Source organism: Callithrix jacchus, chromosome 2, assembly GCF_049354715.1.
Source record: "Callithrix jacchus isolate 240 chromosome 2, calJac240_pri, whole genome shotgun sequence".
Lineage (NCBI taxonomy): Eukaryota > Metazoa > Chordata > Mammalia > Primates > Cebidae > Callithrix > Callithrix jacchus.
The window spans coordinates 49,205,090-49,230,678 of record NC_133503.1 but is presented as its reverse complement, the minus strand read 5'-3'; the positions used below and the strand labels follow the sequence as shown (position 1 = coordinate 49,230,678).

The window sequence follows — 25,589 nt, the reverse complement described above, 5'->3', positions numbered from 1 at the left end:
GGAACACATTCACCACACTCACATGCACACAACAGGCTCAAATGGCATCATCGTAGACATCTGGGCCACATGCACGTGGGGTGGGGGCCGAGAGGAGGTCAGTGCAGAAAGAGCTCTGCCAGCAGGCTCAGAAGGATGTGAATGGGTACCTAGGCTTGGGCGGGGACTTGAGCAGGGGAGGGGGTAGCAGTGGCTGCCAGCACGGGCACAGGTAGCCCCACATGCACCCAGGGCCACTCCCTATAGCTGATCCAGCCTGTCACACCCCCAGCGCAGTCACACCACCAGCCCCCACCCAGCCACACCCCACAGCTCCACCAGCCACCCTACCACAGCCTGCCCCACCCACCACATCCAGCCCAGCAAGGAAAATCCTCCACATTTGCTTCCCAGCTGTGCGGGAGTTTCTCCATCATGATTACACCCCTGGGAGGCTGAGACCAGAAGCAAATCCCTTCCTCTGCTGGAACTTGCTGTATGTCCCATCCCCCATCACCCCCGCAGTGCTGCCTGGCCGGGGGCCAACTTGCCGCCTGTCAGTCACCGTGAGAGTCCAGGACCGCCACCACCAGGAAAGAGACTGTTGGAGGTCTGGCTCAGAGTCACAGGGCCACAGAGAGCACAGTCTGCCCTGCAGTAAGCCCCTGGGACACTGAGACCCAGAGAGGGAAAAAGACCTCCTGGCCTTGTGCCGTCTGGTATGCCCCACTCTCCTTTACCTTGGTCTATTTTCTTGTCCATTAAAACCCTGTCCCTCCTCCTCCAATGCCAGCCTCAGTAGGGAGGTGAATGAAGCTGCTCTGGATTTCTAAAGTTCTGGTTGAGCTCCCCTGCTCCATATCCCACCATGCCACACCAGGTATCCATTGTTCTTGCAACTAGAATGCTGGGCTCCCAACTCCACTGAAAGCTTTCCAAGGCACAAACAGTCTCCTACCCACAGCAGGTGCTCAAGAGCCATGTGCTCTTGCCAATTACCTTCCCCTCTGCGAATCTGCTACACAGCATCTCTAAGCTAAATGCATTAATAACATTAACTTCCATTTGTGAGACATGCCATGTCTGTGATACATACCATTATTTCAACCTTACCACAGCACCATGACCTAGATTCCCCCCATTACACAGACGAGGAACTGAGGCCCAGAGAGGCCAGTCACTTGCTGTAGCCCACAGAGTTAGTAAGGGGGTGAATGGGAATTTCGGCACACAGCCGCTGGGCTCCAGAGCCTGGGCCCCTCAGCCCCCAGCTCGGCAGCCCCTCTGTGATCACCTAAGACAGCTAACACTTGCCAGATGCCCTGCACATCCCGTTCTCCACTCCCTTTGAATAGTTTTCTGTCTGTCTGTTTTCATCCATTTTATATGTGTTTTAGTATCACAAGCAGCCTTAGTGATCTTTCGTGAAAGTAGCTCATGGATCATCCATCAATCAACAAGCAAACAAAGCATAAAGCACTGGTTCACTCCCTGGTTCTCAACCTGCAAATCTGTTCTGGGTCCCTGGCAGGGAAGCCCCAACAGAAAACCTAAGGAACTTCAACTTCACTTGTTGAGAATGTGTCCTTCTTCCAACAGGGCCTGAGTTGCGAGTTTACCTTTATACCAGCTCTGAAAAGAGCTTACTGAGCAAACATACCAGACAGCCTGGAGGTGGGGCCATGTGGGGAACACGGCAGGTCACCCAGCCACCCTCCGGTCCTTGTCCCTGGGACTGTCTGTCCCCAACAGTCCTGACAGTCCCACTGAGGCTCTTCATGCACATCAAGACTGTCAGGCCCATCACACAGAACACTATGCAATGGCCACAAAGCTTCCCAAAATGGGGCTCTCTTCCCACCCTATCCCCAAATCTGCCTAGACAGAGTCAAATCCATCTCTAACTATTTTTTTTCTTAGACTCAGATCACAGGCACTCAAAAGGAACAAAGCAGCATTTCCTGACACATACCATAACCTCCCTCACTGACGGTCAACAGTAAGCTCTTATGGACATCTGTGCCAGGAGCCTTCCCTGCTCCACCATGCTCAATTCTAACACCCTGACAGAGGTGTCACTGCTATGAGCACTTTACAGACAAGAAAACAGAGGCTCAGAGAGGGTAAGTAACCAGCCCAAAGTCACACAGCTGGGCAGAGATGGAGCTAGGATGCCCCTCCCAGCCCACCCCAAAGCCCCTGTTCATGACCCCTCTACAGTCCTATTTTCCACATCACTCCCAAGCCAGGTCTGCAGCCCAGGAGAGAGGCTTCCTGCAGGAGACCAGCCCTGGGGCTGCTGAGCCTGCTTCTCTAGCAGCAGTGAGCTTCAGCCTCCTGGGAAAGCCTGAACTGCAGAGAGGTATACCATGGGCCCCAGCAAGGCAGGACTTCAGCCAGAGGGTCCTCACCCCTCACACCAGGCACCCCCATACAAGAAAGGGGGGCCACCTCCTGTCCCAGGCAGAGGCCTCATACTAAGGAAGAGGTGGGAGTGAGGGCCAGAAGCAAGAGATCTCAGCTAGCAGGGCACCGCAAAGGACAATGGGGAGCACTTCACCTCATGGCCTGGCATGTGCCAGGCACTCTACCAAGCACTTCCCAGCCCTTACCTCATTTGTCATTTATGCCCAGTGAAGTAAAAACCATTTTATCACTCTCTAAGCTTCTCCCCTATCTGCACACACAAATTCACAGTGGTTGTGACTGGCCCCCATCAACAGCCAAGTTAAGAACATGGAAACTCTCTAGGAGCCCCTCTGGCTTTGACAAGCCATGGCTCTCACAGTCTAGACAGGACCAAAGCCACAAATGCAGCATCTGAGAGCCCCGGGATCTTACCGTTCTAGCTTCCCCTGTGGCCCTGAAGTAAATCTTTAATTCTTGGACCTGCTGGCTTCAGGTGGATTTGTGGAAGTGCCTAGCTGTCTGGAGAAGCCAAAAGAGAAACTGAGCCCTTCCTTCCCATCCCTCCGCCTCCTTCTCCTTCTCCTCCATCAGGAACCTTGCAAGTCAGCCTGGACCTCTCCCTGGGACAGTCCCAGGAGCTGCTTCTGATCTGGAATGAAGGCAGGACCCAGCACCAGACTCAAGTGCCAGCCTGTACTCCCAGGGCCCTCCTGGGGCCACACACACACACACACACACCACACACACATGCACACGCACGCACACCACACACACATGCACACGCACGCACACCACACACACATGCACACGCACGCACACCACACACGCACACACCAACACACACACACACACACACACACGCACTCAGATGAACCTGGAAGTACTGGACAGGGATGGGAGCCGGAGACAGTGGTCAGAGGGCACAGGAACCAGGGAGAGAAAGACCAGACCCAGACCCACCGGTGCTCCAGGCAGTGGCGTGTAGCTCCTCTTCACTTTGCCACGTCCTCTCGATGGTTCCACGCTGCTCACTTAACACAGCTGCACCTAATCCCAGAGCCAGGAAAAATGGCATTACTGTTGGCCCAGTCCCCTCCCCGGGAGAAAGGGAAAGCAGAAGCAAGGTCGGGAGGGAGGTGGCCCTAGGGCGCCCTGCGCCACCAACTACATTCCTAGAAACCTCCACGCCCCTTCATACCACCTCCCTTGTCAAGGCCTCCAGCCCCTACCTCCTTAACCTCAGAAAGAGGATGTCCTCCTCTGATTCTGACCAGTGCCCAGGGGACCGCTGGCACCTTGCTTGCCTCACCCAAGCCCTGCCTGGAGGAGCCTTCCATGAGAAAGAAAAAAGCATGTCCCTGACCCTGATGCCAGTGAGTCCTCTGACTCTCTCAAGACTCAAGAGAGGGCACAGCAAACAACACACTGACAATAAGGATAACTGGGTCCTGGTTCTGGCTCTGGCCCTTCCCCCTCCAGACCTCAGTTTCCCCACCTGTCCTAAGAACAAGAGGAACTGATCTGCCCAGCTGGTGGGAAAAGTGTCTATGGTGATGGCTTTTGGCCCCTGCCCCCACCCAGCTCAGCTGCCGGGCCCTTCCCTGTGCCCCACCCTGCAGAGGAGGAAGAAAGGTAACTGGCAAAAGTGTGGAGGGTGTGAGAATCCATGCCAGAGCATCCAAGTGCTAGAGCTGAAAAGGGTCTTACAAAGTCAAGGCCCAGAGAGGAGAAGCACTTGGCCTCGGTCACACAGTATCCTGGAAAAGGGCCAGGCTGGCCGGGGCTTGCTTCTGGACAGCAAACACTTAAAAGCACCCACCTGAAATGTATTTGCCTTCTTAGAGAATGCCAAGGAGAACACTTGATTATCAAGATGCCAAGGCAACTTGATAATGGTAGAAATGCAGTCTTTGAGAGCTGCAGTTAAAAAAAAAAAAAAAAAAAAAAGATGGAGATTGGGCTGGTTTTCTAGCCTCCTCATGTCACACCACGTGGGTGGCCAAGAGTCCTGCCAGCCACAGGGAAACCCTAGAAACCCCTTCCAGGGATTAGCAGCCTTGGCCACCTCTCACGAAGTCACCTAAGCCCAGGGGGTAGGTACAGCAGTGGTGACAGGGAAAACAGCTCAGATGGACACCCCAAGACTAGCCTACTCCGGAAGATGCCAGAGCTTTTGAGAAATGAAAATCTCACAAGCCCTGTGGCCAGTGAGGATGGAAGCCAGGTGGGCTAGGGATAACACAGAGCAAGGGAAAAGCTTTGAGGCTTGTGGAGTCACAGAAGCCCCCTAATCTCCTAGAGGCCTGGTGGGCACAACACAGGGCCTGCTGAGAGCAAGGAGCCTTCACCGAGGGCCCACATGAAAGCAGCCAGTCCCTGTAGACTTGCTGGGGCTTGTCATCAAGACAAGAGCTGGCCGCCAACACGCCTTGGGTGTTAAGGGGCTCAAGGTCCTTACATGGAGCTGGTGGGGGAGGGGGTAGGAGGTGGGGGGAGGTGGGGGGAGGTGCGGGCAAGTGGGCCTGGCTTTCTCTAGGACACAGACAACAGCTAGAGAGCAGGAACATGGAGCAAAAAGCATCAGGTGACCTACTTCACAGAAGCTCCTTTTAAAGGGGAAGAGGGGGCCTCAGTGAGACTCTAGAAAGTGCCTTGCAGGGGTCCAGAACAGTTCATGGGGCCAGGAGACCAGGGTTCCCGTCCTAGATCAGGGACTCATGCAGGACTAGGCTCAGGTGAGGCCAGCAAGGAGCCTTTAAGAAGGTGCTCACTGCATGTGTGTGGCTCACACCTATCATTTCAGCACTTTAGGAGGTCAAGGCAAGTTGACCCAGGAGTTTGAGACCAGGAGTTCAAGACCAGCCTGGACAACATAGCAAAACCCCTTCTCTACCAAAAAAAAATACAAAAATTAGCCAGGTGTAGTGGTGTGTGCCTGTAGTCAATTATATGGGAGGGCTGAGGTGGGAGAATCACTGGAGTCCAGGAGGTTTAGGCTGCAGGGAGCCCAGATTGCACCACTGGACTCCGGCCTATGTGACTGACACAGCTAGACCCTCTCTCAAAAAAAAGGCGAGGGCTTTTATTCTCCACAATGGGCAAGCGCACAGTGGGTATCTCCTGAGACGCTGCATTTAGCTGAGATGACACTGCATTGAGATGCCTCACTTGCCTCATCCTAGGCCCAGCCCTACACAACCTGCCTGTGATCTCAAGCAAGCACCACTCCTTTCTAGGCCTTAGTTTGGTCACAAAAACAGACTCATGAAGGCAGGCATGGTAGCATGTGCCTGTAGTCCCAGCACTCAGGAGGCTGAGGTAGGAGGATTGCTTGAAGCCTGGGCATTCGGGCACTCAAGGCTGCAGTGAGCTACAACTGCATTACTGTATGCCACACTGGGAGATACAGCAAGACCCCACCTTAAAAAATAAAATAAAATTTGAAAAAACAAATTAATTTTAAAAATTGAATCATGCCGTATGACTCCATGTACCCTCCTAAATCCAAGCCGGGTTATTCTGTAAGGAGCATAACCGACCTCTGCGGCAAATCCCCAGAAATGGGCAGAGCGGCCCCAGCTCCCTGCCATCAATAACCCATGAGTCACATGTTCCATGCAGAATACACATTATACAACCACCCAATGCCACTGTGTTCTGGGCTGTTTGTTAAATGCTTGGCCTCTATTTGATAACAGCATCATTTTATAAATACGGAACCTGAGGTTCATAGAGATTAAGCAACCTGCTCAAGCTCCCTCTTGGAAAGAGCTTAGCTGTGATTCGAACCAGTGTCTGTCTGGTTCTTAATCCCCACATTCCATGGCATCAGCCACAGATAACACAAAACCCACTAGGGCCAGGGAAATGCCATCAGCTCTTTGCACCTCCCACATTTTCTTGCATGTCATGCCAGGGCAAATGTGAAGGCAGGCTGGTGGACAGCCGGGAGCAGGTAGGCGGGGACTGGGAAGTCCATGTGGGCGCTGAGCATTCCATAGATGGACCAGCCTCCAGCCCGGCCAGCCGCCCACTGCTGTGATTACAATGCCCTCATCGCCATCAGCACACCACAGCCACTGCTGTGCCATTTTTAAATCATTACACAGATGCAAAGTTTTTTCACAGGCATTGCTGTGGCATCACATGCCAACTTTAAAAAGGTATGGCAGGGATTTCTGCCCCCTTTCTCAGAAAAGGGAAGTGGGCTTTCCAGAGGATAAGTGGCTTCCCAACCTGCACACAGGAGCACAGTGGTGAACTTGCAGCCTACATCCTCTGCTTCCCAGTCCCAGCCCGGGTCTACTCCTCCATGCTCGCGACTTTCCAGTTCAACCAATTGATGAGCCTTTGGGACAACAATGCCCATTTCTGAGCGTTTACTTGGTACCAGGTGCTGTACTCTGCATTTCACACGTTATTCTATTTAAATGCCCTGACATTCCTGGAAACTAAGTACTGCCACTGTTTTCATTTCAGAGACAGCAGCTCAGAAAAGTAGGGTATCAGGTCCAAGGTCACCAGGCCAGGAAGGGGCAGAGTTGGCATCCAGAGTTCAAACTGGCTCCAGAGCCTGGGGCCTAAACCTCATGCTGCACAGCTTTGTCAGGGAGAGTCTGTCATGGGCAGTCGGGAGGGGACAGGAGGTAGATGCAACAAATAGTGTGTGCATCTGGCAGATTATGACAAGATTACAATAATGGAGGACAGACAAAGCTCTTGGGGAGCCCACAAGAGGGAGGTTGTTATAAACGTCCAGGCAAAGGGGACAGAAGTCTGAGCAGAGGACATGGGAACAGCGGGGAGTGACAGATATGAGGGAGGTGGTCTTTCGAGACCTTGGTCAAGTGCCTTGCTCTCTCCAGATTTCAATTTACCAGGCTGGTAAGAAAAGTCCCTGGAATATCTCCAGAACCCCCTCCATCCCTAAAGACTCTTGGGCCCTGGGAAAATAAGCAATGCCCAGTGACAGCCTGGCTATGAGCCCTGGGGACTCTGAAATGTCCTTGGCTGTCCTGGCACAGCTCAACTGCTGGGAAACAAGCTTGCAGAAGCACAGGGCTTGGCTGGCATGCCTGGGCACCAGTGAAGTGTGGGTTCTGAGGGGGCCACATTCCACCCACTGTCGACCTCTCCATTGCTCCACTGGAGCAAGCATCACCCAGCCTGGATACAGAACAGAAACCGAGGTCACTCCAGTGCCCAGGGGACTGCCACTCCAGGCCCACCTGACCCACCAGCCCTGTCCAGAGCTCCACCTACATGTAACTTAAGTCCCTTCAATGTCACTCACCTCCAAAGTCCCTCCCTCACATTTCCCTAAGGCCAGCCACTGGGTTGTAGAGACAAGGGGTCCTAGAGGAGTCCTTAAGGAAAATGACCACCCCACCCCAAGGGATCTGTGCCAGACAGAGGCTGCCCATGCCAAGTCAATGAAGACTCTTGGCTAGGGAAAGGAAGATGGTCCATTAGGACCAGCCCTCAGCTCTCACTCTGGAAGGCGGAAGGGGCTCTCAGACTTGCGAAGAAAACTCAGCCCAAGTCTCCACGTTCACAGCTGCCACATCAAACCACATGCCTGGCATGCTCCTGTTCAATGGCCTGCCACGGTTCCTCCCACCCACTAGGCCAAGTCCCTTACCCACCTGCCTGCATAGATCACTGTGAGAGGCAGCCTCTGTGAACGAGGTATGCTATATGCCAGGGCCCTGCTGAGTGCTTTATGGACATTTCCTCATTCAACGCTCACAGTAATCCTGTGAGGCAGGTAATATTATTGGCCCATTTCTACAGATGAGAAAATTGGGGCTCAGAGAGGTTATGTTACTTGCCCAGAGTCTCACAGCCAAGCAGTAGGCAAGGATTCATGCCCACATCTGCCTGACCCCAAGCCCAGATTCTTAACCACTGTGCCAAGTGGCCTCCTCAAATGCTTCCTGCCACCCTCAGAACCCTGGGGCCACCTCAACCCTTCTTCATACAGAAAGGGAAACAAAGGCAAAGAGCTCTGTTGGTAGCCAAGCAAGGATAAGACCTGAACCTCTGCCTTATCCTTGGGCAGAACGCCCACCCTTCTGTCCCCCACCCCACCTATCCCAGAAGGAACTCCCTATGAGAAGGCATGCCAGGCAGAAAGGCTAGGACCATCACAGTGACAATGAGGCTTCAGAATCTGCCTTTTCCTCATCCAAAAGGAAGAGAAAAGCAGGGGGAGGTTCGCGGACAGAGAAAAGGACATGAAGGGACCAGGAAGCATTTGTTCTTACAGAACAGACTCCTAGCTTTGGGGTCCTGTTCCTGACAGCAACAGGAACATGCAGGGCCCAAGACCCATGTGCACCATGCCCCTCCCCCACCAGCATATGCCTCAACCTAGCACAGCTGACCCCAGATCTGAATTGCTCTCCCCAAACCTACTTGTCCCACAGCCTTCTCTGTCTTGGTAAATAGCAACACTGTTCTTCTAGTTCCTCAAGCCAGGAACCTTGTGGTCAACATTCTCTTCTCACACCCCACATCTAATCTACCAGCAAATCCCATCAGCTCATCCTGCAAAATAAATCCAGAACCAACCCCTGGTTGCTCCCCCACCATCCCCACCCACCACTGACCCGCCTGACCTGTCTCATGGAGTGACTGCAGCAGCCTCCCAGCCAGTCATCCTGTGTCCACCCTCACCCCCAACAGTCTATCTACAACCTGTGCTGAAACCAGTCAGTCCTCACGCCAGGCCCACCAGCAGCTTCCTCTCCACTCAGACTCACATAACAAAGTCCTCCCCATGGCCAAGAGGCCCTACGTGTCCCCATATGCCCTCTGGCCCCTCTCCTCCACCATCCTTTCATTCTTCCCACCCTGCCTCTGGCCACCTGTCCCCTCCAGTTCCAGAGCCTTTGCCCTGTGGCTCTCTCTGCCTGGAAAGCTCTTCCCTCAATTTTCCATGGGCTGCCCTCCCGGAGTGTACTGCCTCTCACCAGGAACCACACTGACCACCTGACATGGCAGGATCACTCCTCAAGTCAATCAAGTGTGTCCACTCTCGACCCACAATCCAGCTTTATTTTTCTTCCAGGCACATCTCACCACCTGAGAGTGAGCTTGATGGGGTTGTTCATTTCATCCCCACACGTGAATGTCAGCCCCACTTCTAAAACAGGGTTTCCATGTGTTTTGTTTGCCTTTACATCCCAGTACTAGAAAAAGGCCTGAGCCAAAGTAGATGTTTAATACAAATATCCTGAATGAGGGACTACTGTCTCCCTCATCTGAACACACCTTTAGGCCTACGCAGCCCCTACAGATCGGGGCTAGAGGCAGATAACCAGACTCCACCTGGGCCAGCGGAAACCCTGAGGGTCTTCACCTGCCCAGTTTCCAGCCAAATCCCCAGTCCTGTTTTGGTCCAATTGACTGCCTGGACCAATGGATGACAAACCTTTACATTTGTCCCTATCAAGTGCCTTCGCCTCTCCATTTGGCCATGAGGGAGAACTTCTGAGTCCTCACAATTGGGCTGCCAAAGGGAACGTGAACTGGGCTGCCGCCACCCACCTTCACAGCCCTTCCAGCATCCACCCAAGGCTGACTGCCCCATGCTCCCAGCAAGAGGAGGCAGAGGAGGGAGGCCGGTGCTACGCCTGCCCTTTTCCTGTGGTCAGCAGGAGTACTGTCAGAAGGAAGCTTTGTTCTCAGAATGAAGAGCATGAAGCCCAGTGCCAGGCGGAAGTGGGCACAGAGGCAGCTGGCCCATAGGAGACAGTTTAAGGAAAGGCAAAAAAAAAAATGGGGTGGAGAATGTTTGAGGGGTAATTTGCACACCCAACTGGTTTCATGCCTCCAGGGTGGCTATGACGATGGTTCATTTTTCCACACTCTAACTAGGTCGTCATAGACAATCAGATGATTGTCTCAGCTAGGTGATCTGCCACTGGCCCTGCAGAGGGAGGTGGAGATGGAAGAGTGTGGCCCTGCCTGGTATTGGAAGATCTGGGGTCACAGCCCAGCTTTCCACCCACTCATGTGACATTAGGAGAGTGATTTCCCTCTATGTACCTCAGTTTACCCGGCTGTAAATGGCTTGCTCATGCCTACACTTGATGTTTCAGCCTGCCTGCCACAGGACCACACAGTAGGAGAGCCCCTCAGCCTGTGGCAGGTCACCAGACCACCCAGGCCAGGCCTTCCCCATAGGCACAGCACCTGCCCACTTTGAGCTAGGCTTCCAGCCTCCTCCCCTGCATCAGAGCACCCCTCTCCTGACTTGTCCCCTAATGTGAATGTGAAACTCCTCTGGGCCTGGCTAGGCTGGGGCCAGGACCGGGATCCCTCACCCCACCCAGACACTGGCACCTGTCCCATCTACTCTGTATTATCCTCTCTAAGGATGGCTCACATTGCACTCAGTCACAACTGGGGAAGCCCAGAACATTGACACGGGGCAAAAGGGGAGCCCAGAGAGAGAAAAAGGGGCATGGTTGATGTCGGCCAGACCAACAGCCACCCAGGGGTCCTCCCTACCAGCCCTAGGCTCCATTCACTAAGATAGAGTCCTTGAAGAGTGATCTATAGACCCCCTGGTCTGAATGTTCTCAGGAGGAGACCACACCCTAGAATGAAGGAATCAGAGCAGGAAGCAGGGGGTGGGGGCAGCAATCCCTACGCATTTTTGCAAGCTTCCTAGGTTTTTCTCATAGCCAGAACAACTGCAGCCTCTCAGCTAAGACCTCTTCCAAAGAAGACATCTTAGCAGGCCCCTAGAGGATACTTAAGATTTCAATTAAAAGAGTTAAATAAACCTTGAAAGGACAGACAGTCGGACAAGGGAGCTGTGGGATAAAGTAACATACTCTAGGAGGAAAAGAAAGCACAGAGAGGCCCAGAGGAGAGCAAGCCCAGGCCAGTCAACATCTGAATGGTCCACACCCCTTACCACCCTGCCGGCCTCAGGACACAGAGGTCTGGACCTGACACCCTCTGAAGGCTGCTTGAGCATAGTCTTCCCCTCCCTAAACTCCTCCAAGCCTGCCATGAGAGTGAGACCCAGGGACAGCTGCAGGTGGATGCTCCTCTCCTTGGTTACACTGCAGGGTGGTGCCGACCTTCCAGAGACTGTTATCTGCAGCTTAAGAAGCCACCTGGGTCAGTAGCTAAGCAGGAAGAGCTTATCTTGGGGGAGGGTTAGAGGGCCATGGAGCAGGCTGACCCAAATGTCCCAGAAAGGAGGCATTTGCTAGAGGCCTTCACAGCTGGCAGGGATAGACCATGGCCACACCTGCCTTCACACAGGAAGCACTTGTTACACCCCTACTGGGGCACCACCCTGCGCCTGGGCATGACGCTCCAATGCTTCCATGCTTCAAGGGACACAAAGGTGATTCAGCCCACAGCCCCCACACCCTCTGCCCTGGAAAAGCCCACAAAGGAACAATGTAGGAGAGAAAGTGGTTCATGGCTTAAGGACAGGGTTGCAAACTCAGATGCCTCCGGTGACCAGAAAGATCAGGTAAGCTTATGAAATGGCTGGCTGGGGATGGGGCGAAAGGTACATGCCTCATCTCCAACAATGGCTCGAGGAGAATGTAGGCTCAAGGTTTTCCTATCTTCTGATTTTTGAAATAAAGCCAGATGTCTGAGTTTTTATGTAAAACCTCCCGTTGGCAACCAGCTCTGTATTTGGCATGGGCCAAACAAAATCTGCCCATAGGGCAAATGTGGCCTGCCAGTTTGTGACCTCTGTTTTCTTAAAAGGGGCAGAGAACACACTGTGGAGCTCAGTGGAGGCCAACTTCCCTGCAGCTGAGGTACCTGGGAAGGCTTCCTGGAAGAGGAGGCATTGGTGCTGGGCTGCAAGGATGGAGAAGGCTCTGCCAGGGAAGGAATCCTAGGTAGGGAGTGAGGCGTACCACTAGAACTGCAGAGGTCATCGGCAGGAACCTCCTGACCCTACAATCTGGCAGTGTGGACCAATAGCCCAAGCCATCTAGACTCCTGGGCTTCCTCCCCAGAAAGGAGGCATGAAGCAGGCATAGATATCAGTTCTGTTCTGTCCCCAGGTACCAGGAGGAGGGGCCGCCAGCCCAGCAAACCTCCTGACTAAACTAAATCAAGCAGTGGCAGAATAGCGACGGTCCGATTTCATCCCTGGAGCTTGAGGAACAGGTCGGCTAACAGCAGCTCTGTTGGGGGATGGGAGAGGAAGAGACAATGGAAAGACAAAAGGAGGCCCTGCCTGGCCAGACCCAGCTGGTTACAGAACCCTGCCCCAGGACAAAGCCAGGGAGGGCCTGGGCTGGGGAGTCCCAGAATGCAGAAAGGGCTTCTCCCACCTCCTCTGCCCACCCCTGCTCTCCAAGCTGGTCCTGCAACTCCTGGAAAGCCCAACACAGGGTGCGGAGCCGGGGTGGAGACTAAGACCCCAGGATCAGGCACTTACAAGGTCACTCAGCAAATCTGTAGCAGAGCTAGAATTACCAACAGCAAACTTTTACCAAATGATTACTTTGTACCAAGCACTGAGGTAAGTCCTTTAAACACATTACCTTATCTAAAAGTCTAACTATAACACCGTGAGATTAATACCGCTATTGCCATTTTACAGAGGAAGCACAGACAAAGTAACTTACCCAATGTCACACAGCTCCAAAGTGGAGGGGCGGGCTCAGAAGCCAAGAGCCAGTCTCCAAGAGCACACCTTGACCCAGGATGCTACTCTGCCACCGGGCTACTTTCTACTTGCACCACACTGCCACCTCTTCTCAAGCCTGTAGTGCACACAGCCCCCTGCCAGCACTCCACAGGGACACCCAGTCTTCTGATGACCTCATGAAATCAACAGACTCTTTCTTCAGAAAAAGAAAGCACAGAAATGCCTACAACACACTGCATCTTTGGGGGTTCACCGACCCCTACACTGGTGGGAATGGACAGGTCACAATCACTGGATACTCAAGAGACGGAGGTAGCAGAGGGAGCCGACTCCCTTGGGTCCCCTGGGCCTCCACATATCAGCTTCATCCACAGGTGTGGGCATGACTCGGTGCTCAGGGCCTCGTCATCCCTTTGGGGCTGGGAGAACAGAATGAATCACGGCATACAATGGCCTGTGCCTCTGTATCCACTGGGTGTGACTCATGGCTCCCAGCTGCTGGGCAGACGGTGTGTAGCTGGGCCTGGCTTCTGGACGGGGGTGGCATTACCAGGTGTACCATCTCAGCCTTCTTCCCACAAGTGGGCCTATCTCACCCAAGACCAGACCTGGCCTTATCCCATCCCCAGCAGCAATGAGTATTTCAAAGGGGACCCCTCATCAGCGACTGCCCAGCCCCCATGCCAGCCAGGTCCCAAGAGGTGATAAGTCAAGATGGACAGCCCCTTGCAACACATGGGAACATCCAAGTCCACAGCTGCCTCACTGTGTGACTTCAAGCAGGTCCCCCACCTCTCAGCCTCCACTTCACCAACTATAAAGTGAGGAGACTACCTGATGGAGTCCTTCCCAGCCCCAAAGCCCCAAATCTATAAAAACAGCACCTGATGGCCAGGAGCATTGGCTCACACCTGTAATCCCAGCACTTTGGGAGGCTGAGGCAGACGGATCACGAGGCCAGGAGTTCAAGCCCAGCCTGGCCAAGATAGTGAAACCCTGTCAACCCTGTCTCTACTAAAAATACCAAAATTAGCCAAGCCTGGTGAAGTCACCTGTAGTCCCAGCTACTTACTTGGGAGGCTGAGACAGGAGAATTGCTTGAACCCAGGAGTCAGAAGTTGCAGTGAGCCAAGACCACATCACTGCACTCCAGCCTGGGTGACACAGCAAGACTCTGTCTAAAAAAAAAACAGCACCTGACGAGCCTCACAGAGCACTGGGATCCTGCCTTCAGAAAGCTACACAAACATCCTCAGAGAAACAAAAGTCAAACCTAAAGCCTCTATTTTTTTTTTCTTAAGGATATCAAGAAGCCCTTTTTACCTTCCCCCATCCCACCTCCATTGTTCGAAATATCCTCTCAGGGCCCAGAAAATACATTTGGTTTCCGTCTGGGGTTTGGGCTTCTTGGTACTCTTCCTCTTGGAAGCTACCCCACCCCTTCTTGGCAGCCTCTTCACAAGGCACCCTCATCTCTACCCCCTGCACTGCTCTGGGCCACCCGGAGGGTGATAGCTACTCAGCCTGCGAATGAAGGGGTGGGGTAGGGACCGGTTTTAGAAAACAAATCCCTTCCTGGTTAGACCTGAGATAATTCTGAGTTCTGGCCTCAACAGTAACTCTGACACCCTGTGTGGCTGTGGGTGAGTCCCTACTCCACTGGGCCTCAATCCCCTAAATGTGAAGTGAAGGGGTTCCTGTGTCAGGGAAAGACTGCCTACCCTTGGGCTCCTGGGCAGCAGGGACACTGAGGCAGGAAAAGACAGCAGAGTGGACAGTGGGCTCTGATCTAGAATCTCACACCCCCTCTTGTTAGAACCAAAGGAGGTCCACTTTTGGTTGTTGTTTGAGATGGGGTCTTACTATGTTGTCCAGGCTGGTCTTGAACTCTAGGGCTTAAGTGACCCTCCTGCCTTAGCCTTCCGAGTAGCTGGGATTTCTGGCACATGCTACCATGCCCAGCTAGAGATCCACTTTTATCTCTCTGATTTGTTATTTTGCCCTAGCACTGGATCTCTTTGGGCCTCAACCCATCCACAAAACAGGAGAACAACAATGTCTGCAGTGGAAGCCCACGCTTAGAGGCTGGAGCCCTAACCACTCCAGCACGATCCCATCCACCTTCCTTCAAAGCCTGATTCACTCATTTGACAGAATATATACCTGGGGACATCTTTAGAAAACCTCCAAAAGTTGTGTCTGTGATACAAACACTCCATGACAATGCCCTACTGCTCTCCTTCCAGTGAGATCATGCTTCTAAGCACCTCCATATAACTCCATAGAATTCCTAGATCTGCCCTCTTACAGCTGTTTGGCCTTAGTATTTTCATCTATTAAGTAGGGACAATAATAGTGCCTACCTATAAGATTGTTCTGGGTGAATTACTTCTGAGGAGGTGACATGGAAGTGCCCAGCAAGCATTTATAAGCTGTTGATAAATGTGAGCAGTAATTATGATCATCATCATTAAAATGATTAGGCTGGGCACAGTGGCTCACACCTGTAATCCCAGCACTTTGGGAGGCTGAGGCGGGTGGATCACAAGGTCAGGAGTTTGAGACCAACCTGGCCAATATGGTGAAATCTAATCTCTAGTAAAGATACAAAAATTAGCCAGGTGTGGTGGCACATACCTGTAGTTCCAACTACCCATGAGGCTGAGGCAGAAGAATTACTTGAACCCAGGAGGCAGAGGTTGCAGTGAGCCAACCAGTACACCACTGCACTCCAGCCTGGGTGACAAAGCAAGACTCCATCTCAAAAAATATATATATATTGAGGTTGGGAGCAGTGGCTCATGCCTATAATCCCAGCACGTTGGGAGGCCAAGACGGGTGGATCACTTGAGGTCGGGAATTCAAGACTAGCCTGCTCAAGATGGTGAAACCCTATCTCTACTAAAAATATAAAAATTAGCCAGGTGTGGTGGCACACATCTGTAATCCCAGCTACTCGGGAGGCTGATGCAGGAGAATCACTTTGACCCTGGAAGCAGAGGTTGTAGTGAGTCAAGATCACACCACTGCACTCCAGTCTGAGCAACAGAGTGAGACTCTGCCTCAAAAAAAAGGAAAAAAATTATTGAGATGCTTAAAACCACTGAATTGATGGCAGCTAAGTCCCCTCAGCCATCTCAGACCACCTATGGCCATTGTAATCACATATGTGTGTACACAAACATACATGTGTGTACACAAACATACATGTGTGTATACACACACCCCTAAGCACACTATTTCTTTTTCTTTTTTTTGAGATGGAGTCTTGCTCTCTTGCCCAGGCTAGACTGCAGTGGCGCAATCTTGGCTCACTACAACCTCTGCCTCCCAGGTTCAAGCAATTCTCCGGCCTCAGCCTCCCAAGTAGCTGGGATTACAGGCACCCAACACCACACCCGGCTAATTTTTGTATTTTGCTAGAAACATAGGGTTTCCCATGTTGGCCAGGCTGGTCTCAAACTCCTGACCTCCGGTGATCCACCCGCCTTGGCCTCCCAAAGTGCTGTGATTACAGACATGAGCCATCATTCCCAGCCCTAAACACACTATTCTTTAAGGCAGAGCCCATGCTCTCCGCCCAAACCCTGCCCTGGCCCCAGCCCCAGAAGAGAGCTGCCATATTCCTGGCACCCATGCTTACCACCTACAAAATCTCCCCTGCTCTTCCAGGTCCCCTATTCCCCCTTCTTCATGTTGCCCCAGCACTGGCTCTTGGCTCCATGATTATGCTGGGGTTCTGTTGTACGCCTTCATTGTGTCACAAGATTGCTTCCTAGGGGATAGGGAGCTGTTACAAGATGGGGGCTCCTTGAAGACAGGGGGTGAGAACCTGAGCTTTACTCTGGGTTCCCCACATCTGCTGGGTGACTGAATATGCTGAAAACAAGAGAGGCCAAGAAAACAGGTATCAATTTTTTTTTTATGACCTATCCTAGTATTTTTCAAAATTCAGCAAACGACCAGGCACAGTGGCTCATGCCTGTAATTCCAGCACTTTGGGAGGCTGAGGTGAGCAGATCACATGAGGTCAGGAGTTCGAGAACAGCCTGGCCAACATGGTGGAACCCAGTCTCTGCTAAAAATACAAAAATTAGGTGAGTGTGATGGCAGGCACTTGTAATCCCAGCTACTTGGGAGGCTGAGATGGGAGAATCACTTGAACCTGGGAGGTGAAGGTTGCAGTGAGCCGAGATCATGCCACTACACTCCAGCCTGGGCAACAAGAACTAAACTCCATCTCAAAAAAATTTTAAAAAGCTGGGCACAGTAGCACATGCCTGTAATCCCAGCACTTTGGGAGGCTGAGGTGGGCGGATCACCTGAAGTCAAGAGTTCAAGACCAGCCTGATCAACATGGAGAAACCCTGTCTCTACTAAAAATACAAAATTAGCTGGGCGTGGTGGTACATGCTTGTAATTCCAGGTACTCAGGAGGCTGAGGCAGTACAGTCATTTATACCTGGGAGGCAGAGGTTGCAGTGAGCTGGGATCGCACCACTGCATTCCAGCCTGGACAACAAGCAGGAAACTCCGTCTCAAAAAAAAAAAAAAAAGCATGCATTAGAATCACCTGGAGGGTTCTTAAAACATAGATTGTTGAATCCCACCCTCCAGTGTATCTAATTCAGTAGGTCCAGGATAGGGCTAGATAATTTGCACTTCTAACAAGTTCCCAGGTAATGCTGATGCTACTGGGCCAGAAACCAACTTTTAGAACCACTGACTTAGCTTACAGGTGGATCAGGGAGAGCTTCCATGAATAGATGGTGCTTACACTCATAGAAGCATGAGCAGGAGTTGCCCAGGCATAAGGAGAGGGGGAGGGAATGAACACAGGCAGAGGACGCAGCATGAGTAAAGGCCCTGCTATGACAACACTCATTTCTCCTCAACTGGCCTCTGCCTGGGCAGGTCATATTTGCGAGGCTGGTGGTGTAAACCAGAGGTGGCTGCCGTGCAGAATGACTATAGCAAACCTCCACATAACGCCACCCTGGGACCTGCCCAGACAAGCCAATCCCTTGGACAGCCTGGGATGATAAGAATCCAAGCCCTCCCTCGGGGAGCTAGACCTCAGGTCTGAAGGAGGCCAGAATCCCCACATCTTAATCACATGAGCTCCAGGATTCTGCTCCCAGAAACAGGGAGATCGCTCCCTGCAGACACAATCCCTTCCATTTTGGCTTGCTCAAATTTTTTTCTAAGTCTCCTTATTATACTGTGTGGAAGTCAGCTGCTCCTGGCCCACCTACCCATTGGATTTGCCTTCTGGCACCTCACACAAGGAGTCTACTTCCTGTGGCCAGGGCCCTGCCTGACTGTAATCCCCTGGGACTAAACCTCTCCAGGCTAGCTACCTACCTCTCTAAGCCACATCCGCTAAAAGGGAATAATAATAGTGCCTATCTCCTATTGCTGTTGTGAGGATTAAGTTAGCTCCTTAGTCAATAATAATATCAACCACAATAATAACCATAACTCGCCTGGATTGGGCTCACAGTGTGTTATCTTTCTAAATGCTGTCAGATGGGGGCAATTATCATCCCCTTTGTACAAAGAAGAGCTAAACAGCTTGCCCAAGATCTGACACATAGGAAGCAGCCCAGCAGGGATCTGAATGCAGGCCACCTAGCTCCAGGGCCTGGCTCTCAACCTTTGCTCTGTCTGGACCTCCTGGTCACCGGCTCCAAGACCAAGCCCATGTCCCCTCTCTCTGCCACCATCCTCTCCCCCATCCCAGGCAAAGCAAGGCTGAGTAGGAGGCCTCAAAAGCTCCAGCCCATGCAGTCTGGGGTATGGGTCCCCGGTTATGAGGACAGCCACAGGGCCGCCAGCCCAGCAGGACCTTCCCAGCCAGCCTAAGTTATCTGGTATAAGCTTTAGACACACTTCAATATGGTTAACAGGGAGGAGATTGAGCCCATGGAACTCAAGCACCTGAGACTTGATGACAGGAAAGAAGAGGAATAACAGAGGCATAACAAAGAAAAGAAATCCTGTCCAGGTTCCTGCATGAGACCAGATGTTCCCACATGCCATGCAAATTGCTCTCTCTCTCCAGGCCTCAGTTTCCTCATCTGCACATACCATCTCCACTGTTAGGCACAAAGTTCAGAAACTCAAATTCCACGGATTCCTTCTCTGATCTCTAAAATAACAGATCCCCTCCAGCTACAAACAATAATGGTAACCACCAAACCACCGTTATCTTGTGAAGAGCTTCTACTTACTGCCCACTTACCATGTCAAAGCACTGATTTCCCTAACCTCCCTAACAAAACAGAACTATTATTATCCCCATTGTGCAGTTGAGTAATCTGATGTCCAGGGAGATTTAGGCTAATTTACCCTAGATCAAGCAGCTAATGGTAGTAGAATGGGGATCTGAGCTCAGGACTTTTGATTCCACTCCACAACACTGTACACCCCCCATTGGAAATTGGTCATATGTAGCCCCTGCCTCCAGAGCACGGAGCCTAGAGGAGATGAGACTTGTCTTTAGGAAACTAGAGTTCAACTAGTAGTTGAAGGGTCCCTAGAGAGGTCTAGGTAACAGGTTCTGCACATGTAAAGGAGGGAGCAGGCAACACCAGCTCTAGAGAATTAGGGATGGCTGCAAGGAAGAGGTGACGATGGAGCTGGGTGCTGGTGGGGAGGATTTTGAGGTGAGCAAGGGGAAGTGACTGGGGTATAGCATTTTCACCATGAGCAGAGATATAGAGGCAGGAAGGGGCCAGGGGCACAGCCAGGGAGAGGGAAAGGGGCCAGTTCTGCTTGAGGGTGGAGGGAGAGTGGGAGAAGGGGCCCTGCAGTCCCACAGCAGGTACTTCCCATACATTGCCCTCAAATAAACAAATGCTCATTTGCCATGCACATTTTAAAATTAGATTAATCCAATCTATATTCAAGAAATAAGGTGAGTAGAAATATAAAGGGCCAAAAGGCAACTTAGCATAGCACAAGCTCTCTTCCTTCTAGATAAGGATTTTGGTGGCAAACGGGCTTTAGCCCTGAGGCCACAAGGTCCAGGACCACTGCCCCCCAAACATCTACCCCTTCTACTGACCATACCTCTAAGACCAAAGCTGCTGGGCAGAGCTCTGTAACAGCCCCACAGAGAAAGCAGCTTTACTTGGTGACCCCCAGAAAAAGACACGCTCCTTTAACCTCCACCGCAGGGAAGGAGGGGAAAAAAACACCTCTCCACTTTCAAATCGACAAACTCACCAGCCTGTTTCACCTAGGCCCTATGGATTCAGCCTGATTCATGATTTAGTCTTATTCCTTCACAGTTGAGAAAAGAGAGACTGACCCCATTTCACAGATGGAAAATGGAAGCAGAGAGTTCAAATCCTCTGTGAAAGCACAGTCCTTAGCCTAGCTCTGGCCACTGCTCCAGACATCCCCAAGGGACCCTTTGATGGTCAGCTGGGCTGAGTGTATTTCAAAGGACAAGGACTCTCCCAGTGGAGCTGTGCAGGCCAGGCCATATGGAACTCCCAAAGATGTGCAGGAAGAGTAGCTCCAAAGCTGTGAGAAAAGCAGGGGGTGGAAGTGGGCCAGGCACCATGCAAATGCTGAGATTCTTAGGTGAAAAGGGAACTGAGAGTGGTCACCCAGGCCTGACCCTGCTGGTACACCCTCCTGCACCCTCTGCAGACTCTCAGCCCTGCTGTTCCTGCCTTCTATCCGGCAGCTTACTTCCCAGCCAGCTTCCTTGGAGCTGTCACCCTTGTTGCTGTCTCCAACCTCGGGAGCCCTGAAGGACAAGACTATGCCCCCTATCTGTAGAGGGCCTTTCAGGGATTTGAAAGCAGTAATACTATCCCTTAAGGGTTCTTCCCCAAATCTTAAGGGCACCTGTGACAACCCCAAACTCCAAGACAGCTACAAAGTCCTGCAGCTTCCCCCTCCCGACTCAGCCCACTGCCTGAGTCAGCCTGTGGTCGGCTTTCTGCAGCACCGTGATGAGCACCATCTCTGGGCTGGTCTGAACTCTGACAGTCTTGCCACCACCTTTGGTCAAAAGACCCCTGAGAACCAACACAGTAAGGCAGAAATAGTTCAGGCCTGGGTTCAAATTCCAGCTCTATAAGTGACTCCACCCTTCTGAGCCTCTATTTCCAAACATGAAAATGGGACAGGGGTAGTAGGGGTTACCAGCAGCAGCAGCAGCAACAGGAGCAGCAGCAGCAACTACTTTGCAGGGTATTGTGAGATTTCAATGGGGTGTCTGTGAAGAGCCTGGCATAGTGCCTGACACAAGGCACAGGAACAGGCATCGAGTCAATGAGCTACTTACAACCCTCTGTCCTCTCTATAGGCGACAGTAAAATCCAAACTCCTGAGCAGGGCACTGCAGGCTCGCACAACCCAATCTTGTCTCCTATTGTCCTCCTTCCCCCAGGCTGCACCCTGGAAAACACTTCCTCCTCCAGGAAGCCTTGCTGACAATAAGCAGAGAGCGTTTCCTTCCACTGACCTTCCAAACCCATCTATAACTGATCAGACCCTGCCCCATAGCCATCACTCGAATCCTTGTCTTCCCTACCCCATCAGAACAGCCTCTCCAGAATCCAGCGGGACTTCACCCCATTTTGTGTCCCCTGTCACCCTCAGCCACAGACGTTTTCCATACACATTCACAAATTACCCTAATGTTCCATTTCAAGTAAAGAATGTCCAAGTCCTCCAAACAGTCCAGATATTTCAAGCCATATACTCAAATCCAAATTCCAGGCCAGTAGAAGTCTGCCCAGCCTCTAGAGACTTGCAGGCCTGGCTTTGGTCCCGAAGCATGGAAGGGTAGCCAAAGCACAGCCAAGCAGGTCCAAAGCCCAGGGCAGAGAGAGCTCTGGGCTGCTGAGACCAGAGCCCATTGGTGAGTCTCTCAGATGCCAACCCCGAGTCTAAGATCTTAAATTCTTAACCACATCCTCAATTTGTGATTGCAAAACTGTTCCTCGCATACCTCCTTGTGACAGAAGGCTCACTATCCACGTTATCTTGCTTACTGGGGCTCTGTCTTTCCTTGCTGATTCCCCAAGAGGCCTTTCCTCTTGCTCTGACCACAATGACAAGGACAGTCTGACCATATGACAAGTCAGTCTTCCAACTCCTCCACTCAATGTCCTGCTTTTCTGAGCCCCCTCAATGTCCAGCAAAGCAATGGAATTTCCACAATTATTTCTACAAGCTGACCATGAACTATCTGCCCCAGAGGGCTCCCTACTCCCAGGGCCCTCAAAAAGCCTACAAACCCTGCAAATCCCAGACACAGTGCTGGAACAGCCCTCGGAGCAGGTAGGGCTGAAATGCACAAACCTCCCTTCTCCAAGAATTTCTCTCTTTATCTGCCTCCACCTATCACACTCTCTCTCAGCCCTAGATTTTAAGATTTTGTTAATTAAACAGCAATTTGTTTTCCATTTTTAAAGTGATTACTCAAGGCCCTCAATCAGAGCCTGATCAGTACTCATAAGATGTCACCCCCACCACATGACTGGGCTAGCCCAGGGTGTGAAAGCCAACAGAAGTCTGAGCCACCTCACACATTCACTTGTATATTTACTGAGGGTCTACAGGGTGCCCAACATTGCACTAGCTAGGCTCAGGAACCTGTGCACACATGTATTCTCCATTAGGGTTCTACAATCCTGACACGTACTACCCTCAAGAACTTTGGGGCTGGGGCATCTAGACCTGTCCATTAGCTAGCAGTGAGAACCCTGCCATGGCCAAGTTACACAAGAGCACCCTTGTCCTACCTCTGCCCCTGCTGATCTGAAAGTGACCTGGGCTGAATGAAAAGTAAAGATTCGGCTGTCCCTGGGTGCCAGGGAGAGAGGCCTGTTGACAAAGCCACCAGCTGTCTCCAGTCAGAGCCAAGGAGACGGGCTTCTCCCTGCACCACCCACACCGCCATGGACCCAGCAGCCAGCAACAGCACTTGGACCATCACGGAGCTTCAGGCCCAGGCTCCAACTAACCTCTCTCCTGCTCCAGCTGGCCACGCTAACAAGAGCCAGGGCACAAGACCTCACTTGGAACAAGTACCAGGCAGAAGGGAGCACTACCTGCGGGTGGGGGAAATGGGGAAGAGGACAGATGTCCCCATAATTTCAACTGAAAATGAAACTGTACAAGGCCAAAGTTGTAAAAGAAGAAGAAGAAGAAGAGGAGGAGGAGGAGGAGGAGGAGGAGGAGGAGGAGGAAATAATAAACTGTGAGTTGTCACAGCAAGACCTTGTAGAGCTCTGTGGTTGAGACACAGACTGGGAGAGGGAGGTAAAATCCCAGCTCCACCACTTGCTACTTGTGTGACCTTTACCACCCCCGTGCCTCAGTTTCCTCCTCCATAAAATGTGGTTAATATTAATGTGGGAGAATTAAATGAGAGAATGTATGTAAAGCAGTGAATTAGTCCAGTGCTTAACACGCAGTAAATGTGAAATGTACTTGTTGCATGTAAGCATGCCACCATTTACCGAAGTAACATACACTCCTCTCATTCTTACTCTAGCAAATACTATTCTACCCATTTTACAGGTGAAGAAACTGAGGCCAGGGGAAGGTAGGGAAACCACTCAAGGTCACACAGCTGGAAACTGACAGACACCCAGGTCGCTCTGAACAGACCAGGGGCCAAAACTGCCCCCAGGCCATTCTAAAAGCTCTCCTGGGTGGGGAGGACCGACAATGGGGCGTTCAGGGGCCCAGGGTGTTCGACTCTGCCAAGAGCCAAGTGGTCAGTCGCGGGATTCCAGGCGGGTCCCAAGAGCCCAGCCGTCCCACAGGCTCCTCACCCCTGTCCCCGGGCGTTAAAAAGCTGCGTGCAAAGGGCGGACTTCTCGCTCCCAAGACCCTGAGGGAAGAGGGGAGTTAGAGACCAGGCCGCTCGGAGCCCGGAGAAAACCGGTCCTGCTGCCTTAGCCTTCGCGAAGGCAGGACCCGGCCTCTAACCCCCTCCCTCGCTAGACAAAAGTTTCCCCTGTTCGGGAGCAGGGGAGGGGGAGGGGGCATTCCTCGTGAGTGACATTATCCGTGACCTACAGCTGCCGCGCTGCCCCCGCCCGCACCCCGGCCTGCCCCCGGCCCCACGCGGCCCCCCACCCCTTTGTCCTACCACCCCCGCGCTCGGGGCCCGGCCGACTACACCCGCCCGCCCGGCGCCCGCCCGCACCAAACTTGCGCCGGCGGCCGCTGGGGCCCCGCGCGGCCTGCACGCCCGGCTCGGGCCACGCCGGCTCGGCGACAGGGGACTGGCAGGCCCGGGCCCTCCCAGCCTCTTACCTGCCTCAGCTGGGGCGCCACTCGGGGGAAGCGGCGCTCCCGGCGAGAAGCAGGACGCCTGGGTCCCCCCGGCCGTGCGAGCGCCTCCCGGCTCCGGCCCCGGCCAAGGTTAACCCCTTCGCGGCCGCCTCCCGCCGCTCCCACCCCCGCTCCACGCCGCCGCCGCCGCCGCCTCCCACCCGCTCTCCTCCCCCTCCCGCTCCTGCTCCCTCCCGGTGCCCAGCCCCCAGTCCCGGCCCGGCGCTGCCCGGGGCAGCTCTCAGCCTCCCCCTCGTAACGCGGCGGGGAGGGGTCTCCCTGGAGACTGGAAGTTGGGGCGCACAGCCTCGCGCCCTAAGGCCCGCGGAGCCCAGAGGGGCGTACCTGCGCACCCAGGGCCCCCGGCCCGTCTCCCCCTACCCCCTCGGCCCGGCGCCTACCTCACCGAATTGCGGCTGCTGGGAGCGGGGTTCGATCTCGTGATGCCGCGTGGGTGCCGGCCGGAGACGGGCTCCGGAGGCCGGGGTGGCGGGCGGGCGTGCGGTGAGCGCCCCGGGGCGGGGGCCGGGGCGGGACGGAGCGCTGCTATCAGGGCTGGATTTCTCGGCTTCCACCCGGATTCTCCCTCGGCCCTCCCGGCCGATTCGGTGCTGCTCGGCGACCACGTGACGCGGGCTGCCTTTGACCCCTGTCTCCGAGCGGGTAGGGAGCGGGGGCCGGAGGGGGTGTCAGATGCAGGACCCACGGGGGCTGGGGCGGCTGCCCGGCGTCCCCGAGGCGGTGACCCCCGGGAAACAAAGCCCGGGGGAAACCAACAAGTTATTTGAGGTCAGAGTCAGAACAGCGCTGGGGGTCGGGAGAGGCGGCAGAGAGAACGTGGGAGACAAAGACCCGCGCCCGCCGCGGCTCCGAGGGCCCTGGGAATGCTCTGGCTGGGCTTGAGAGGGCCTCCGGGCTCTGCCGCCGCTGGGCTTGTGACAGCTCTCCAGGACCTCCTGGGACAGCTCCCCGACCACCATTGCTCTGCCAGAGTGACCCCTCCTGGGCAGACCCTCCCTCCCCCAACACACACCTTTGCCCTGACTCTCGAAAACCCCTTTATCGTGATTATCTGGTTCATTTACTGGTTTCATTGTGGACTGGAATGTCATCTCCCCCAACAAGTTGTTCCCGGCAGAATTCCCTCGCCCTGCACAAAACAAGCAGATGAAGAGGTAGATGACCTTGTGCAAATCTCTTCTCCCGCTGAGCCTGCCTGCCTCCCGCCCCTTCTGCTATTCTA

At 53.2% G+C, this 25,589-nt stretch overlaps 1 protein-coding gene across 5 annotated transcripts in view; it reads right to left on the bottom strand.

The window, feature by feature from the left end:
- Positions 1-24,963, bottom strand: part of NDST1 (N-deacetylase and N-sulfotransferase 1) — a 70,201-nt gene extending 45,238 nt beyond the window's left edge. Inside the window, exons 1-2 of one of the 5 annotated variants that reach the window (XM_035288571.3) lie at positions 24,748-24,963; positions 3,349-3,435 (exon numbers count right to left, since the gene is read on the bottom strand). The gene's annotated coding sequence lies outside the window, so the exon portion shown is untranslated. Of the gene's footprint in view, positions 1-3,348; positions 3,436-24,328; positions 24,446-24,747 lie in introns of those variants that run through there. The other 4 variants (XM_054250791.2, XM_002744368.6, XM_054250798.2 and 1 more) reach the window with 4 other exon arrangements.
- Between the last annotated feature and the right edge of the window lie 626 nt (positions 24,964-25,589).